This window comes from Lactuca sativa, chromosome 7 (assembly GCF_002870075.4).
Source record: "Lactuca sativa cultivar Salinas chromosome 7, Lsat_Salinas_v11, whole genome shotgun sequence".
Taxonomy (NCBI): domain Eukaryota; kingdom Viridiplantae; phylum Streptophyta; class Magnoliopsida; order Asterales; family Asteraceae; genus Lactuca; species Lactuca sativa.
Genome location: NC_056629.2, coordinates 19,334,511 through 19,346,273, shown reverse-complemented (window position 1 = coordinate 19,346,273; position 11,763 = coordinate 19,334,511). Strand labels below are relative to the sequence as shown.

Below are 11,763 nucleotides of genomic sequence, written 5' to 3'. Positions count from 1 at the left end.
CATAAGTCTTGATGTGAAAGCAAGGGTTGCCATAGGAAAGACCAAAGAGCCTCATATTTTTTGTTCGCTTAAACCCACAAACCAATTAAAGCGCCCTGGTAGCATTAAGTATAGTAAAAACTAAACAGCTTAATATTTTTGGTTTTTTTTAGAACCCCAAACTAATTAAGCTTCCTAAAAAGGAGAATATAAATACCACACCAAAGGTGATACTAGGTTACCATACCAAAGGTGAGGTTACCATATCACATTATCATTTATATCTTCATATCTCTATATTGTAGAACTTCAAAGGTGATACTACAACCCCTAAAATAAAAAAATAAATATCTTTAGTTCGCCCGTACATACAACACGATTACACTTATTATATGAACCAAGTAATTCTTTGTATTTCTTAGTTATACGCTTGTGGATACCTAAGTACCAAACACAAGTAGCATTCATTTATGAAGTTTAATAAACTGATTCTAAATATGAAAAATTTGTTGGAAACCTATAAAAGAAAAAGCAAGTAAACAAGCCATGTGATTTTTGGAATTTCCGTGGTCGGTGCATAAAGGCTAAAGCTCCTTTGAATAAGGTGTCGTTTGAATCTAAAAGTCAACTTATTTTTGTAGCTATTTAGACTTTTTTTGGGTAGCTATTTAGACAAGTGCCCCTAGTTTTTGGTCAAAATCAAATAATGCTTCTTAAGTTACAAGTAATCATACTAACTCATTTTACCAAATATTTCGAACATGATTGGCTAAAAGGACACCTCATATTGCAATATGGACACCTTAATTAATTTTTAAAATATTTTTATTGGTTGAAATTGCATTGTTTTCCGAAAAAACTGATTATAGACAGTTAATTATTGGTTGACATTTTATAAAAATGTCAATAGGATATCTAAAGAGTGTCTTATTAACAACACCTGTTCAATCAAAAAGTCAACTGCAATGACCCCTTTAATTAATATCTTAATACAAAATGATTGATGAAGAAATACAAAAAAAGTATATAGAAAGTGAACTGAAATCATCCATGTTTTCTTTAATCGCTTGGTAATTTACAATTAATATATTTTTGTTATGCAAATTGTTTTTTATTTTTGATGGACGCCTTTCTGGTACAACAAAATAACTTATGACAATTCATTTTAGTTTTAGTGGTTTTCATTTTTTATTTACATATTCAAACTCTATTTTTTTTCCTACATCTATATACTATTCATTTTATTTTTGGTGGTTTTCGTTTTTTATTTACATATTTGTACTCTATTTTTTCCAACTCCTATATTTATCACCATCATATGCACACAATTATTTTATATATAAATGGTAGCATAAGATTATGTACAAAATGCACAAGATCATATATCAGATGCACAAGATCCTATATGAGATCCATAAGATTTTGCATGAAATGCATATATACAAAAGGTACACACAAGATATACTAAAGGTACATACAGGCTTATTGATAATAATAATAATAATAATAATAATAATAATAATAATAATAAGCTTCTACATGAAAAACTATACAATTTAACGAACTAACTAAACAACAATAATGCATGAAAATGACATTAACATATAGGGTGATATTCTTTATTTCTATGTTTATAAAATTTAAAATCTAGATTACATAAATCGACCATTTGGTAAACCAAAAATTATTGATATGACCTTACAACTCATAAGCTCCTCGTTTTGTCTCAAATAAGACTTGAGCCTTAATTAAACATGTTTAAGATGATATTGTTTCATAGTATTTTTTTCTGAACTTGTAATAGGTCGTAAGAATTGAATTATTGAAATATGAACTAGGTTAGTTAATTGCACAACCCTTCTATAGTTGCACTATTTGTTTGTAATTTTGTTTTACTAGATGCTTGCTAGTTGCATTTTCATAAAATATGTCGTTCCAAAAAGAGCAAAAATTCTTATCTGGAGATACATGGAGGTTCTCATCGGAGCTGATTGGTTTTAGATTTGTCTATCGATTCAAATATGCAACCTCAATAAACATCACCCTGGATTCAACATCTCTCTCCCCAAATAGATGTTTCTTTTTTGTTTAAGCTTTTTAATGAAATGATACTTAATTATGTCTCTATGTCACACCCATAATAACCCAAAATTTTAGTTTTTTAACTTACTATAAAAAGGAGAACTCATCAATATCCATTAACAACTAAAAAATGTATTGATTATGTTTACTTAATGAGGGACAAAAGAAGTTATATTAAGTTGTCGGGTTGGCGGGTCACGGGTTGGTGGGTTGGAAATCTCAACCCAACCCAACCCATATAACCTGTTTAAGTATATGGGTTTGCAAGTTCACAAGTTAATGAGTCAAACCCAATCCATATAACATGTTTAATAAATAAACAATACATTTAAAAAAAATGAGATTTTTACAACATAAATTCATAAAATGATTAAAGTAATTAACATAAAAAAAAGGTTTTCAAAATAAATTCATAAAGTCAATAACATCCAAATAAAATGAAAAACGAAAACATTCATAGAAAGTGGAAGTGTTCTTCGTTCGTGACTCGTGAAATAACGACATGTATTTTTTCTTTTCTTATTAACGAACCGCAAATGCAAATTAGTCACATACGAATACGGAAAAAATACAATGATACGGAATATTACAAATACGAATGGAAATCAAATTTAATATATATATATATATATATATATATATATATATATATATATATATATATATATATATATATATATGGGGATAAAGAATATACATTGCAGCCCCACCTAAACTTAGGTACAAACCACTAAAATATGTCGTTTTAACTTAGTAAGTATACCCGATTTGGTTTTCACTTCGTAAATATACCTCCCGGATAACATTTTCTTCCTCCATTATCATTTTACTATGCTTGTTTTCTTTCCCCAATTATAGTTGATTACTTCACTCTAGTAAAAATTACTTTTTTCTACTGTTATAAAGGTAAAAAATAATCAATATTCTTGCTTCCTTATCAAAATTATTTCGTCTATCTTGAATCTACATCATCAAGTGTTAATCGTGAATCCCTTAATCACAATCTTTATATAGTAAAACAATGTATTTTCATGAGGTTTAGTACCTAAACTTAGATGAGGCTGTAATGTATATTCACTTTTCTATATATATATATATATATATATATATATATATATATATATATATATATATATATATATATATATATATATACACACACACGGGATGGTGGGTTGAGCCCCAACCCAAACAGAACCCAACCCAACCCATGAAATAAACGGGTTGGCGGGTTGATGGGTCAAAAATCTCAACCTAAACTCGTTTATTTTCAGGTTGAGTCAGTGTCGGGTTACGGATTCGATCGAGAGTTGTCACCTAAACACTTATGAATTTTCATTAATGAAGTTGAAAATGTTTTTTTCTTTTTGGAAAAGGGTTTAACGAGAGCGACGCGTAGAAAAAAATTGATGGATTGATTAAAATATCCTGGGTTTAACTACATGAGTGGAGACCTTGCATTGGTATGATCTATATTTTCCTCAATCAGTTATTGCATTTGGATCTTCAATTTCTTTCTCTTTTCTTTTAATATTATTTTTTGTAATTTTTTTAAAAGGATTATTGGATTTACAAAGTGGCCACATCTTAAAGAAGAATCGAGCCCTTGAAGAAAAGAAGTAAGTAATTAACATCGGAATTTGTCTTCTGTTAAATAGCTGTTTAATTTTTTTTAATCAATCAATGACGAGTCCTTAATATATTTTTTCCCCATTCATCATTAAAATGTAAAAACACATGCGACGATCTATATTCGTTCTTGGTGTTTGATTCTTTGGATAAACATTTGAATTTAGTAAAGTTTCTTGTTAGCATTTCTGCTTGCGTCAATGCTGATATTAATCATATTATTGCATTTTTGCATATGAAGTGTGCGACCAAATGTCCCAAAAAATTATTATGCAAAAAAACTCGTTAATTTTCTTTCTGTATAATTAGTTGGTTTTTTGGTAGTCTTGTGGACTAAATATGAATAGGAAGATGGAAATTAACACTTGGCCATTGAATTAACATATACGATAATGACAAAACTCTATTCTTAATCTTACATGCCACTTGTCTATTTTTTACACAAGCCTTCTGCCACGTGTCATTTTTTTTTGTTCACTCTGATTTTGGTTTCCCGCTCAAATTCTTCTATGTAAAGTTATTATATCCGATATCCGATTTTTTGTTTTTGATTACAAAATATCTCATAAAATCAGCAACAAATATTCCACAAATCAAGCTAATAGCAAGAAATCAGGAGCAAAATTTTGAATGAGATCTTAGGTTGTCTTCCAATATATGAGACGATGTGCGACCTAGGTTTTTTTTATGATTGCGATTACTCTCTTAACTCCTAAGCCTAATCGATCATTTATCTACAATCTACACAGAAAACTGAAAATTAGCGGTACATTATTTCTCCTACGTCTTCTTCCTTGATTTTGTTTATCTGACTGCTTCATCTCTATATTTTCTTCATTTCGTTTTGTAAAACTTTCAGGAAAATGATACATATATCTAAAACCGATTCAAAACTTACCTGAAGCACAATAACCATGAAGCTTATGAGCCACTGTGAAATCAGATATATATTTTTGAGGTTTTGTTTTCATAACTTGTAAAGGGAAAAAGGTTAATAGATCCAACTTTTGTGAAACGGCGCAAAAATGATGTTTCTTGGGGTTTTGTTGTTAGAATTTATAAATAAAAAAATTAGTATTTGTGCTTTTTCGATTGCAAAATAAAATAGTGAAGTAAAGGAGATTGCTTTGAAAGGGAGATACTGATAAGAGAAGGCGGGACACAGGATGAAGCCATAAACTATGTTGTTGTTGCTGGTGTTCAATGGTTTCTTGAAGATATTCGATTTGTTCCTTATAAACCAACAGGTAGCCTTCTTAACATATCTTTTTCTGTATATTTCTTTCTCTTTATCTTTCGAATTTACTTTTTCACATATGAACTTTCTGACTATGCGTATTAACTATTTGATAAAATGTCTCAACGAACAAATACAACTTAAAGTATGTCAGGTAAAAATCGTATTTTTTTAAATGAATTCACAACAATTGGTATCAAGCCTCAACTGATGAGGGTGGTACTGATGGTTAGAAATTTGGGGACACATGTGTGACTAAGTCCCACTTACGGTCTGATTAACAAATACAGTTTGGTTGTTATTATTGGAAACTTCACAATTATTTTGTATAATGACCTCATAAATATTCATTGGTACATAGAAAACTTAATGGTATATGGTTGTTTGTAGTTAGGACCATGGTGCTGTTGGGCGGCAATTCTAGGGTACCTTTGACTTTGGAGAACCAATTTTTTTAAATGAAAAGTTTGTTAAAGTTTAGAGCTATGGTTTTGATGCTTATTTGTTGCTCTATTTATATAGAATTAGGGATATATAGGTGTGTTGATTAACACATGTATTTATTATCTTATCATAGAATCTAATGCATTTCTTCTTAGATTGAAGGTCTTGATGGACATATTATTATGAGCATACCAACGCTCATTGGAACATGAACGGTTAAATTTAAAAAAAAGGTAATCATACACATACATACACAATATGATATTACATTTTTTGTCCCTTACCTATAGTTTCCTTTTCTCAAAATAAGGTTATTTACTTTTTTTTTTGAAGAATATGAAGAAAAATGGCAAAAACACCACAAGCTATTGGCCTTGGTATCAAAATATGGAACAAATTGTTGAGAATTGATTTCCCTTAAAAGTTGTAATGGATGAAGATATTGCTATAGGAGGAATCCATGGATAATGAGTTTTTAGAAAGAATAAAAAAGATGCCAAAGGCACATACAGAAAGAGAAATGTAGAGCATTTTGGATATCTTCATCTTCTTAGACGGGAACAACTAGACGACTTATTTTGGGGTCGTGGAATTAGCAAGCAACAAGGTTTGATTAAGTAGGAACAAACTTTCCTTTGATTTTGTTATTTCTAACAGTCTACTTCTATTATTAACCAAAAATATGTTAATATTCGTTGCATTTAGACAAAATTATGTTAGTATTCGTTACATTTAACACTGATACATAAATTCCAAAATCAACATTGCTCAAACAGGTATCAAAATCAAAAAATTGGGTGTTAGATTTTACTACATTTATTTTAATGTTGTTGTATCTGAACTTTCATGTGTTGGTTTAGGTATGTTAGATTATTCTATTCATTTTATTAAAATATATATTAATTAATATTATTTTTTGTATGATTTGTTTTTTTTTTCTATGAATATATGCAGGATCATCAAGGAATGTTGAATATAGCACCAACTAATACTCTGTTGTTCCACTTGTGCATTACCAAGGGTGAAAGTGGATTTATGGAGGATTCTGAAATTGTTTTAGATTAATGGAGGATTCTGAGAATGTTTCGGAAGCTAGAATTCAAGAATTCATAAATAATCTTCGGATTTTATATCCCAAAACGCTCTTTTCCAAGTAATAATATAAACTTCTTTGTCACCTTTTCACTTTACATGTAAGTTTTGAGGATTTTTTTTATCTGTTTGGATGTTTGGTTGACATGTAGTAGTGAAATAACTTCTAATATAGTGTATTATAACATCTTATTTTCTAAATATACCCACTTAAGGCAGTGAAAATGCTTTGTAAATTGGATGAAACTTCTTTAAATGGGTTAATTTTTCAGCCACAATGTTGATAAAAAGGAAAGTAGAATGCTATAATTTCGATAAATTTTTCGAAGTACATTGTCTTAATAAGAATACTACCACTACTTGGATCTACCAATTATTTTCAGGACTTGTAAAAACCGGTTGATAATAAAAATTAATTGACAGAGATGTTGGATTTTTGTTTTTCTTTATCAATTTCTTCTTACAGTGTTTGTTTCAGAAGTTTTCTATTGAATTATCGGATTGTCCACATAGAAACTTAGCAATTTCTACCCATCTGCAAATACAAAAAATGAATAACTATTTAAGTCCACAATAATTAAAAACTTCAAATATGTTGAATAACTTTGTTCTAACATTATTCCTTGAAAAAACTACATATATTTATATTTAGTTTTTTACAAATGAAGCTGTGAGTTTGAGCCAAATTAACTAAATTCATGCCACAAATTTGTTTTGTTATACAGTTAAGCTGATTTGTAGATAGACGTAGATATCCTCGAGTTCTTGGTGAGCAAGACTGCAAGAGAAAGTTAGTATTTAACAAACATATTCAAGAAAAACTTTTTATCCTTATTGTTTTTGTTCATGTTTTCTGTAAAAACAATCATTGATCAGAGTTTGGTGTGTTTTTCTGATTTGTGTTTGAGGTGTTCATATTTGATTCTAAGTTTAATGATTGACTTTGAATTTTGTTGCAGTCTCTGAAAAAATAAAGTTTGACTTAGAAAACATGATAAAAGCAGTGGAAGCTCATGTGAATACATTTGATTTTGCCTTCAGTAAGTATGACTACATTTGTAAATATCATATTTTATATAAAAATGTGGCCAATGGCATATTTTATACTAAAGTCAAAATGAGAAGTAATTATCAAGATTAAATACTTAATCAATTAAAGTCAAAGTTGAGACGGGAGAGATATAACCCTATTCTAATAAGTTTTTTTTATAATATTTTAATAATCAAAATTATTAACATAAAATGTAAAATGTAAAACATAATTATTGTATATAAAGTTATGTTTTACACGTTTTAAATATTTTTTTATTATACATAAGAACTAAGATCTTTTAAACAAGAGTAAATTACACAAATGGTCCCTATGGTTTGGGGTAATTTGTACGTTTGGTCCCTAACTTATTTTTTTAACTCGAAAAGTCCCTACTGTTTATTTTTGTCACACGCTTGGTCCCTACTATTTGTTTTTGTTATGCGTTTGGTCTCTGTTTTACATAAAAGGACTATTATTTAAATATGAAAAAATGGTACGGTAGGTAAGGTAAGGTGAGGAGGTGGGGTTAGGGGTGTGTTTATTTAAATAAATTAAAAAATCAAGGGCAAAATAGTTTTTTTTGATAAGACAGGACCAAACGCGTAACAAAAACAAACAGTAGGGACCTTCCGAGTTAAAAAAATAAGTTAGAGACCAAACACGTAAATTACCATAAACCACAGGGACCATTCGTGTAATTTACTCTTTAAACAAAGATTTTTATATGATTTTGACTTTTTTTTTTTATTTTAACTACCAAAAATAAAATGTCAAAATGAATAAGATATGAAATTACAATATTGTTTTCTTCTTTTAAATTAATACTATTTTTCAAACTAAAATTGAAGTACAATGTTATTAACTAAATTATGAGTATTTATGGTTAAGACTATTTTTTTATAATGCCTATGTAATTTAATATTATCCTGTGTATACACGGGTTATAACCTAGTAGTATATATATGAGATTGGTTAAACTTAAGCGTATATAATATTGATTTTGTATATTATTGATTAAAATGTTGACTAATTCATGACCATATTTTAAGGTGACATATAAACATTAAACATGAAATAATTTTTTTTCGAGCTTTAACCAAATGGTCACAAGTACTGGGAATCTATAAACATGACCTCGCGTGAGACCTAGATTTGACAAAAAGTAAATCGATAAACTTTAGAAATATTATTTATTCTTTGCATATACTGATTTAGATAGAATATTGGTTCTCACATAATAAAACTCGATAACGATTCACTTCTTTGTATCAATGATTACATATAGCAAGTCACAATGAGATAATCTTGAGTGCAAATCGAATGCCAAAGATTAATACCACTTTTGAGTTGTCCATCAATGAACTTAGAAGAATGTTTAGGTCATATACTCACAGTTTTTGTAAGGTTTTCTAGAACTTGTTCTTGCTAATGATCATAGACATTTTTCTTCCATTTTTAACGAAATTCATGGCCAAAACTTCATTCTTAGTTTGAGCTCTGTTGTTTGACAATTTTTCATCGTTGTTTAATATTATCTTTTCAAATCCCCATAATTCATGATGATTTTGAGTTTAATTATCATTAGAAGAAACACACTCACACACCCAGATTTTACAAAACCTATAACATGCATGCTCAGAAAGGTACATTTGCTAGCTAATTGTAACTTGTTAAATAAGAGCATGCCTTTTTCTTTTGAAGAAGATCCACAATGCATGGTTTAATGGAAGAGTTACATGAGTTGGAATGTGTAGTTGACATTCAATGGATTAAACTCAATCATTGTAGGATCGATGTCACATTGTCGTTCAATGGATACGAAGTTAAATGGTCTTGAATTCTCCGATGAGAAAAATGAAACCTTTTTAAGTTTTAAATAAATGTCCATTTGAACTTTTGTATGCATTGTAGGAAAAAATGTTAAGAGTTATATAAAAGGTAGAATGATGATTGACAATAATTTAGACTCTATAGAGTTGAATGCATCTACGATGCCTAAAAACCATCAGCTATATGGTTCAACTAGTTTTTTTACCCCTATAATAAATTAGACGAATGATTTGTACCTCAATGTAGTTTAGAGTTGTAACTATTAACAAAATGTTAGGGGGTGTATGGATAGGCAAAAAAGTGTCTGCTTATTGCTTATTGCTTATTCTCAGCACAATAAGCTGAGTTGAAGTGTTTGGATAGGAAGTGTAAAAAATCAACTTATTGGGGGTAAGAATAAGCTAAATAAGCTGATTTTAATAAGCAAGGGTGTAACATCCCAAAAATACAGGCCAAAAATTTCATTTTTAAATACGTCATTATAAAACCAACAGTGTAATAAAACATTTGTAATATCATGTCATGTCAAAACCAAAGTAGAAATAATTAAACATGTTATCATAAAACAATATCAGAGTGTAATCCCAAAGATCTCATGTGCGGAAAACCATAGTGTGATGTGGTGCGATCAAGCCGGCTCCTTTGTCTCCCGACCAACCCGCATCGACCCGTGGCTCCTTTGTCTTCTATGGCGGTTATGGTGATCGAACTCGAACTGACAGCGGCGGTAGCTTCGGTCTGCGAAGTAGCGAGTGGGCGAAGCCTCAACTGACAGCGACAAAAGAAGGAGAATGGGGGAAAAAGGACGGCCGTGTGGTGGTCGTTGGCTGATCGGGAACATGGTGGTGGCGGCGGCTCCGGTGAGGGGGCATAAAGGGGATGACGGCTGCTACATACTGGAGGGTTTAGGGTTTTAGTAGCGATGCTTTAAACGGGAATGAAGGAGTCGTCGGGTTTAAATCCCGCTCCCCTCAAAACTTTGCTCATTAAACACGTTTAGTCCCTCCCCATAGGATCATTTTCCAATCAAATCCTATATTTACCCATTAAACCCCAACATTAAAAATCCATTACAACTTAGGTACGAAATGTACCCAGCGGCCCCCTATCCCCATAATATCTTCAATTGAAGTCCCATAAATTCCCAATAATTACCATGGAGCCCCTGACTTCATAAATATATACAAACTGAGTCCGACTCTCACACTTTTAACCACCAATTACTAAATTATGCCAATTTACTCCTTGAAACCACCCCTGCATATATAATTATTTATTTTAGGCTACCATTCGCTCATTAATTTATTTATTTAACGTAATAAATAAATGGGTGTTACAACTCTCTCCCACTTAAATTAGATTTCGTCCTCGAAATCATTCCTTATCCTTCCTTACTCACCCAACCACTCTAGTAACATGGCCACCATCCGTAGATGAACGAATTTCTCGCAACAAGGTAATTTACTCAATCTGAATTTGTTGTCTCGAGATGGTCTGAATCACTGGAAGATCACTCATACTGGACCATTATCGTTAGACCCAATCCACTTTATCCTTCAACCAGCTACTCAATTTCTGGTAAATCGAGGATCCCATTATAAAACAGGATCGTAGACCTAATTATTTCTGCACATCACTTGTACATGGCCAAGGCCCAGGTACTCTTGTTGTGAGTGACTTGTCACTCCCCAATAACCAGCTATTCCGTGGGTACTTGCAACCCGAAACATAAATGCTGATACTATCCAGACGCTGAACTACTCGAACACTGATCTGCCTAAAGCAGTATGTCACCACATGGCTGCTTTCCAAAATCTATCGAGACCTTCCTGGTCTCAATTCATCCGTCGGTCATCTGAATTTACCAGGTTCCGGCCCGGCTGCGGAGCTAAAGGACTCCCTACTTAGTCGCCTTATACGACTTCTGAACGAAATCCCTCTCTGGAACTAGTTGCCACTAGTTATCATGCCACTGAGGTTCTAACAACTTTCTGATCTAACCGATCAGGTCCATGTGACAAATCCTGTCACCATCAAATCCAAGACTAAAAGTGATTGCTACCTAACCGATGGTAGCCTTATATCACAAGCAACCTTATACGATTCACTGCTTTCCTGATCCCATCACTGTAGTGGCGCTCCTACAATCTTATCACTGGCTCAACCAGATCTAATCCATCTGGGTAAATCCGAAGTCCAATCCGTGGATTTCCATATCCTCACTGTTGGACCTGAACTGGTGGGTACTATTGCTCCTTCCGCATTCTAACAACACGCTCATGCCATCTATCAACCTAGTGAATGCTACGGCTACACCCTCAGACTTACACCACTCTATCATTATCTGACCGCTAGTGAACGCTACGGCTACCCCCGTAGTCTTACAACACTTCCCATGCTAACTAACCACTGGTGAATGCTAAGGCTACCCCCGCAG

At 31.6% G+C, this 11,763-nt stretch overlaps 1 long non-coding RNA gene across 1 annotated transcript; it reads left to right on the top strand.

The window, feature by feature from the left end:
* Positions 1-4,253: 4,253 nt before the first annotated feature.
* On the top strand, positions 4,254-6,783 carry LOC111891010 (uncharacterized). The gene is made up of 5 exons (XR_002850076.3): positions 4,254-4,456; positions 4,550-4,937; positions 5,527-5,604; positions 5,705-5,978; positions 6,326-6,783. It is a non-coding gene; the product is annotated as an uncharacterized LOC111891010 (long non-coding RNA).
* The last annotated feature ends 4,980 nt before the right edge of the window (positions 6,784-11,763 follow it).